Source organism: Dermacentor silvarum, chromosome 5 (genome assembly GCF_013339745.2).
Source record: "Dermacentor silvarum isolate Dsil-2018 chromosome 5, BIME_Dsil_1.4, whole genome shotgun sequence".
In the NCBI taxonomy this organism is placed as follows: Eukaryota; Metazoa; Arthropoda; class Arachnida; order Ixodida; family Ixodidae; genus Dermacentor; species Dermacentor silvarum.
The window spans coordinates 177,149,395-177,155,755 of NC_051158.1; positions in this window are offsets into that span (position 1 = coordinate 177,149,395).

Here is a 6,361-nt window from a genome sequence, read left to right on the forward strand (position 1 = left end):
CGCGTTTGTGCTAGCTTCCCCTTAAGCGAGAGATGGTGCAATTATAATGAAGAGCGCTGTTATAAAATAGGAATGACGTCACATATGGCGCGTGTCATTGGTGGAAGTCAATCGTTCGATTTAGTGCGGCGAGACTGGGCGAATTACACGGAAGATTCACGGTTTACCGATGATTCCCTCCGGAGCTTCACCCACTCATCATCATTCACCCCGTGGATAGACAGACAGACAGACAATGAACTTTTATTGAGGTCCTGAGGGACTAGCCGGTGGAGACCCGCTGGGGCCCCCGGCTCGCCGCTGGCTGCTCCCATGTCGGAATCGGGAGGCCAAGCCTCTCCGCTCTTTCACGGGCCCTCTGGACGGCCATGGACTGGAACTTGAGTTCCGTACTTGAGATGGCCTCGTCCCAGTGGATATGCAGTGTTTTTCGGATACGTCTTGCGACAGTGCAATGAAATGTGCTTCATCGGAAGCTATAAGGCAATATGCAGGGGGATTATAGTTCAGTTGTGGCAAGTTAGGTAAGCTGTGTATCGTAAGTGCAGAGCGCTTTTATAGGGACGAACGGTAGGTATTATTTTATGGAACCGTTGTGATATAATGCAAATGTGCGCAAAAAAAGAGCTTCAGTACTCCAGTGGAACACTCGCCACAATTCCACAATAAACAACTGGGTGCAAAGTTTTGTGAATATTAGAGTCAGTTGGGGGGGGGGGGGAGATTATCTTAAAATATAGACTACTGGGCTCGAAACGAGATATATCGTGCTTACGAATAAATTATTAAGAAACTCCACTGGAGTTTTCTAAGTATGCGTAAGCATACCCCCAGAATTTCAGCTGGCCCACCCGCAAATTTCAGTTTGGGCCACCCCGAAATTTCAGGAGGCCACCCCGAAATTTTAGTTGACCCACCCGCAAATTTCAATGGACCCACCTTCAAATTAAGATAACCCACTCCCAAAGTTCAAGTTGGCCCATCCCTACTATAGGCATCCCTATGCATTTTCTATAGAGCCCTATGTATCCCTATGGAATGCATAAATATGATCATATGGGTATTCTCTCTGATCGTTTTAACAGCGTAGTAAGCCAGCTGTAATTTGTGGTTCGTATCAAGAAAATATCGTTATCAACAATAAAGAAAGAAATAAAAAAATAAACTTTCTTGCCGAGGCGCGATTCGAAACCGCGCACCTACGGTCCCAAGGCGAGCACCATGACTCATAACCACTAGGCTATACAGCTTTTTTTCTTTATTACCTTCTTCGCCAACAATACGTACACACGTACAAATACAGAGCAGGTCACTTGGCACTACACAATATTATTGCATAATTTGGCTAGACTGTACTAATTTGAAAGGCCTTCAAAGAGGCCACCACAGACACCAAAACGTCAAGCTCCTGAACCCACTCTGGTGGTTCAATCATGTGCTTTAGGGCATCCCTCGTGTACGTGAGACTTTCAATTAGATGTTGCCTTGTCGACCTTGCATCTACGCGCGCATTCCTGACATCCATGCGCGTTTTCCATACAGTGTTCATACAGAAAAGCATTATCATGTCCGCCGGCACTCCTTCTGCGTCTGCACATGGCAAGAAACGAATACCGAAAGGGCTTATCGGCAGTCCTTTTTTTAGAGTTTGTTTGAGAACGTCCCACAAGAAAATGGAGTCATGGTAATCCAGGAAGATGTGCTCGATAGTTTCAGATTTGTTACATATGATGCACTTAACAGACCACGGAACAAAGAAGCCTTTACTTTGTACACACTAAGAAAAAAAAGAGTATCCCTTACTCTTTTCGAAGAGTCTGGACTCGTCACATATATGACACACTTTGGGGGAGACACCCGAACTCCTTTTCGCCAGAGAGTCCCAAGACTATCTGTGATGTATACAAGGTGGTTACTTAACTCCTCATGCAGTAGTCTTGCACACTCTTTTCTAGTGGTCTACTGGACCCTCTCAAGAGGGTTGCAAGACTACTGCTGAGGGAGTCTGTTAACTCTTGTAGATGAGCCAGACGACTCAAGATAGAGGGTCACATGACTACTGCTGAGGGAGTCTGTTAACTATTCTAGGCGAATCAGACTCAAGCTAAAGGGTGACACGACTACTACTGAGGGAGTCTGTTAACTATTCTAGGTGAGTCAGACGACTCAAAATAAAGGGTCACATGACCACTGTTGAAGGAGTCAGGTAACTATTCTTGACGAGTCTGATGACAACATTAGTATGTGTCGCGATACCCCTAGTGCGTGGTGCAGGAAAATAGAGTAAACTAACTAATCCGTGTAAGTCATTGGACTCTCTGCTGGCAGCGTCGAGCCGCTTTTCAAAATGAGTCAAAAACTTTTGCCGACAGTGCAAAGTGACTATCGTGAAACGACAACATAGAATAATAATGAATCCATAGCTAAGCACAAGGCAGGTTAGCAACAAAAAGTGATTATTCCATCATTTTGTTATTGTCTTCTGGAAGTGTCTTGTTTCTGGTGTTTTATGTGCCAAAACCAGTTCTGATTATGAGGCACGCCGTAGTGGAGGGCTGCGGATTAATTTTGAGCACCTGGGGTTCTTTAACGTGCAATACGACGCAAGCACACGGGCGTTTTTGCATTTTGCTTCCATCGAAATGCGGCCACCGCGGCCGGGATTTGTTCCCGCCTTCTGGAAGTGTCAAATGTATCAGTCAGCAGAGAATCAACATGAACACCAGACAGTTCTCTTTACTATTAAACTGGAATCAATGGCCAACCAAGCAAACAGTTTTAAAGAAACACCCAATATGCACCTTGCAGCTGTATGTGAACGACACTGCAATGTCACTCTGAACCATAATGACACCATAAAATAGTATGTCACTCATGCAAATGTTCAATTCACCTCAAGAGAAGTCGTCATTTTATAATGTCAAAGGGTTCTTAAGGTAAACCTTTTTCACTGTTCACTCAGTCATATTTTTATTTAGAACTTAGGATGTAACCTCCTATGCAAATAATGTACACATAAAATATAACAAAGGGCTACACTGGTGCAAAAAGGGGAACCAGATAATGAAGTGCAATAAAAACAATATTCCAACTTAGATTACATAATCTATGCAGTACAAAATTCAAGAGAGCAACTGGTTGGCAATCGATAATCCAATTTAACAGTAAAAACAGCTGTCTTACCTTATGGTACTCTTGTTGGCGCTTTTCCCACACGACTCATGCATGTTTCTTAGCTTGAGTTGAAAATTGATCTGAAAAACACCATATTAAAAAGTTCTGCATCAATTTTATTCTTTCATACAAACTGCAACAGTGCATACAAACTAGAAAACTGACAATATTACAAAAAAATACAGCAATATTTCAGCTAAACATTTTATTGAAGTTGACCTAAACATGGTTTTTCAGGACTAAGTTTTTTAAGACACCAACAATTTCACTGATTGCAATAAGCACCAATACAAGACTTGCCATAAATCAATCATGCTGGCGAAATATGTAGCACAGGTAGCTGTATTTTGCATGACAAAGATAGCGCATGAATCATGAGGACAAGGAAGGAAGCAGACCAGGTGGTAACTAAACTGAACTCAGCTGCATACATGCAGCTGTAAAATACACATACAGAAAAAGCTAAAAGACACATACAGAAAGTAGAGACATGAGGAAGGCTTCTTTTACTCATGACAAGTCATCCTAAGAGCAGATTAGGTAACGGCTGTAATTTACTCTCAGTAAATGCATCAAGTTACATTAGGTGTCACTCATTTGCATGTCGCTCGTATAAAGTTCTTGTGATTACATAGAAGTTGTGTCACTATGTTATGTGACTATAGCAAGGGACACGTTTTGTTTATTAAATCTTGTGTTCAAGGGGATTGCTACTCAAAATGTTTTTCTTTTATTTTTTGTGCTAGAGGTTTGAAAATTAAGCCAATTAGAGAGTTCTTCAAGCTCATTTCGTATATGTTGTTTTTGTTTAGCTGCTACATTTCTTCAGTTATGTCTTAAACGATGGCACAATGTATAGTTATCTTTGCGGGCACTTTCTTCTGTATTAAATTTTCACAAAAAGAATTGTGCTAACTTAGCTCTTTGTAGATGACAAAGTGCCGATATCTATCGAAACATGTAAACTTAGTGGGACTATGCAAGTAAAGCTCAGTACAGTTTAATAATTTTTCACAATCCCATGCAAATAACTTTGTGCACTTACAATTGTCCGATACTAACGAAATTTGGCATACATACTCTTCAAGGTATGTAGAATGCTAATATCTACTTGAAATCGCAATATCTTTCAAAATATTTAAAGTGTCCTATTTTTTCATAGTTTCGGTAATTTTACGAGCTGTTTGGGTAGATATCGGCACTTTGCGGTCTATGAGCTGAATAAGATACAGCACGATCATTCTTGTGAAACTGTTATATACATTAAAGTGGCCGCAGATACTTTGCCACTGTGTATGACATAACTAATAAAATATAGCAGCTACACAAAAACCACTGACATATTTAAAATCTGCATATAAATCTATATGCAGCAGGATTTTTCAAATCTCTCACTGAAATAATTAAAAAAAGTTGTTTCGAGAAGCATTTCGCCTGAATAAGTGGCTGCCAATGTATTCTACAAAAGCGTTAGACAATGCATTCAGGCAGAGCGCAGGGAGTTTTAGAAATAGCACACCAAAGCATCTGCCTACAAAGCCCCATGTCCTACTTGCATTTTTTTGTTCTTTCGTGCATTCTGTTGTATGCCACCATTTGCGTCCCTTAACACTGAGTGCGCAAAACCTTAAACACCCTATTATTACTTTGAATTTTTTGCCTGTAAAGGAATGGTGTGCAAAGGGGCGACATCAACAGTGTTGACAATAAACAAATATTTGTTCTCACATTATTGAAACCAGTCATAAAATATATAACAAATGTGGAAATGAATTCAGAAAGAACCTTGCTGATTCGCAAATTAGTGCCACGAACAAGATATTTTGATGTTTATCATTCTTTGTTTAATTCACTTCTCTCTAGTGCATGGGCTTTCAATGTAGTAGACTAACCCAGGCCTGGAAGGCAATATTTAAATCTGAAATAAAGACCTACATCCCGCCACCACATGTCGGTGCTGTGTCATCAGAAGCGTGTATCTATAGGCATATAGCCTGTAAAATAATTTTTACATGATCTGTACCATTACTCTCGGATTCATAAATACTGACAATTAGGAAATATAGTGGTCATCCAAAGCACTGCTGTAAACCTTCATGTTCGAGACACGCAATTCTCATAAGGTGTAACACAACCAATGTGTGCATGAAACCTACAGTACCGTTGGCATTCGTAAGTGTGGCAAGCCTATTTGCCACGCTGACAAATGCCAAGAGTATCATGGGTTTCATGTCTCAAACGTTGTCCACCAGTGCCACTGGTATCATTGCACTGAAAGGAAGTCACATTATTAACACACTTATGATGGGCAGCCGGGTTTTCTTACTATAATACTGTTTTTTTTTCACGCTCCTACGTTCTTATTTTTTTAAATAACGGGTGCTTGAAATAGGTGCTCAATTTTGCTCTTGAATTTATCCTGCTATGGAGCACTAGTTGAGTTAAAATTCTTGAACGTTTTACAGCGCTGCAGATTAATAAATGAACAAAACATGATGTAAGTCAGGATTTTAGCCTTACCCATTACAAGAGTTAAGAACCTATCAATTATATACACAAGAACAAAAGTACTACGAGAAACTGGGCATACATACAGATATAATAGCAGGAGATGATGTTAAGAATTCCAAGAGAAAGGAAATATTAAAAAGTTGGTACTAAAAACACGGAACTTTTAACAAGAGTATTTGCTAAGAATCCTAAAGAGCAAACAGAACAACCAGCCCAGGGAACACTCCGTCTCCATGCCAATCTTTGCCCATAGTTCGACAAGTGGACACAGCTGGCGATGCTGTTTGGATAGATGGCAGCCGAGGTACAGCTGCGAAATAGGTGAAACACATATAGAAGAGTCACCAAACGTTGAATACTGGGGCACAACAGGTTGCCTTGATCCCTGGCATCCTCTGACATCGACGCGTGGAGTCTGGTTATGCGTCCTTTCCAAGAGGCCTGGCTCAAGTGTGTGGCCCAGCTCGGGTAAAATTTCGCAGCAACCTGAAAAACAGAAGCCCACATCTATAAACACCAAAATATTCTTCACCATAGGACAAATCTGAATCTTACCATCTACACATAGCAAATAATGGAAACAGACACAGATCACCTGAATGAAGGTAAATAAATGTGCAAAAAGTATAAATAAATGCAAGGAACTACTTATAGGATGGAATGTTTGTCATTTTGT